General features: G+C 33.0%; 1 long non-coding RNA gene across 1 annotated transcript; it reads right to left on the bottom strand.

Moving 5' to 3' along the window:
* LOC108662540 lies at positions 1-1,860 on the bottom strand. The gene is made up of 3 exons (XR_001928423.1): positions 1,820-1,860; positions 1,062-1,137; positions 1-180 (listed from the first exon to the last, which is right to left on the bottom strand). It is a non-coding gene; the product is annotated as an uncharacterized LOC108662540 (long non-coding RNA).

Genomic DNA, 2,461 nt, shown 5'->3' on the forward strand with positions numbered 1-2,461 from the left:
AAAAGCAAAATAAATTCATACATACTGTAATACAGTAGGCCAGAGTATTTAATTTAATTTACAATAACTAGTAGGCTCTCGAATAACTAAAAGTAAGAAAGATTGTGAACCTACAGTTTGGAGGATGCAAATCCAACTGTAGCCCTCAACGAAATGAGCTATCTACTGACTATCCTGAGCCTGAAATGGGTGGAAAAGAGGGTGGTGAGATTATATAATCCCAATGAGTAAACAAAGACCATTTAAAATATCTAAAGCTGAGTAAATGGAGACAGATAAAATAGTTTAACATACTGTAATTCATCACCTTTCAACTCATTTCAACCAAATAAAATCAATTCATATAAATCGAGTAATCAACATGGCTTATGAATTTTTTAAAACTTTGGCTCGTGCCAAAATCATTTTCATACTCAGTTATTAGGGATACCTTGATCGAGGGTTATCCCAACCGAGTCCACCAAGGCTGTTAAAAAGTTATGTACGTATAAATCATGTTTTTATTTTGAAAACATAGCTATTCCTTGGCGTTGGCTGAGGTCACCCTCACATGGTGGTTTGGCGTGAAGTGAACTCTAAAGTGTTAACCTCAGGAGTTATCCATCCGCGCATCTCATACTGAGGTATGAATATAATAGGGTTACCGTGCCCCTCTAATAGGCTGGTCCACGGAACCCGTCCACTGTAGCGACTAATTTATAACCCACCATACAATAAAATTTGCAATAGCATGACATGGCAATTATTTTATTTTACGGCCTCTCAAGGTAAATTAACAGTTCATACATTTTCAACACATTTATTAAATCAACCATTCATGCCAATATTATGATAAGCCATTCAATTCAAACCATGATTTATAACACAATAATTTAGTCTCCAATTACTCCATTTTCAAAACCATCTTTCAATTTCAAGACAATTTTATAAAATCATTTTCATTTAATCACATTTTGCTTATAAAACAGAAAGATTTACCATTTAAACTCATTTTTCATAAAATCACAAAAAAACCAATAAAAATTACTTTAGATAATTAAGACGATAATAAGGTTACTCACTGTATCAAGAGTTTGAAATACTCCTATTCTCAATCCTCTGATACAACATCTTTACCTTTGTTAGAGGGCTCACCACCTATATACAACACATGACACATAATTCAATATACTGTGTCATATCATTATAAATCTATTTGAGGCTCTTTACTAATGCATGAAATGGAATGCAAATTGTTTGGATTATCGTCTAAACACGATGTTCTACACAAATTCAATTGTGTACCTAAATAAAACGGTATTGGCCTAATTCGATCTATCACTCGATTAATTGGCCAATATGTCCAATTTAACTCCAAGTAATTTCATTTTTCTCCCAATACTCGAAATCATCAAACACAAATTAAATAACTTGAAATATGGCAAAAATCATCCTCACATTTTCTCTTGGGAATTTCGGCCATAGTGAGTGCATCAATACTATGATTTTTCCTACTTGATTTTCTCACTGTAATTCATCATTTCGTCACCAATTCACTTGAAATAAAATCAAAATCATCATACACACTCTACATGGAAAATTGGGCCAATGATGGGTGATGGGAGAAAATGAATTTTTCTTGCTTGATTTTCATGCTACACATCACTAACTAACTAAAAACACTAAAATACATTGAAATCTAACCAAATAAATCATCAAATCTTCTCTCTCTAAATTCGGTTAGCCATGAATCCTTCATGATATCTTGTGATTCAACCATGAAAAATGCAAAATAATGCATGGGAAAGGTAGATCACAAGTCAAAATCAAGAAATTTTACCTTTGATTGCTTGATTACTTGAATTTTCACACTTTTCCCTTGAATTTTTCCACCTAGGGTTTTTGTTCTTTTTTTTTTCTTTTGTTCCTGCTATGGCCGGCCATGAGAAATGAGTTGGGAGAGTTTATGTGCTGATTTTTAAAGTCAAATATAAATGGATGAGATTTTGACATATATCTCCATTTCGTTGGTCCATGTGTCATACTTAGCCATTAAGCAATCTCTCTCCACCACTTAAATTTCTTCAATTATCCATGATAATATTGGGTAAAATTCATGTGCTGGACAAGTGTTGGGTGGTGCAAAATTACAATTTTGCCCTTGGTGGCAAAATGACTATTTTACCCCTATGCTCGAAAAAATGTTGAAATTAAAATTTTTCACTTCTCAAACTCAAATTATACTCCAAATGATCAATCTTAGTCAAAAATTTTATCCAACATTCCAATTTTAACCTCGGATGGCAAAATGACCATTTTGCCCCTAGGTCATGAAAATTCTAATTTGACTCTAAATCGGTCATCGAACTCCGAATCACCATTTTAAGGCATTCTGGGGTTTTAAATCTCTCAATTTCATCTTGAAATCTCTATTTGGTCTAGTTCGAGGCTTAATTCAACTTAATTGTACCATTTGGTATAT

The sequence above is a fragment of the Theobroma cacao genome, chromosome 6 (genome assembly GCF_000208745.1).
Source record: "Theobroma cacao cultivar B97-61/B2 chromosome 6, Criollo_cocoa_genome_V2, whole genome shotgun sequence".
Classification (NCBI taxonomy): Eukaryota; Viridiplantae; Streptophyta; class Magnoliopsida; order Malvales; family Malvaceae; genus Theobroma; species Theobroma cacao.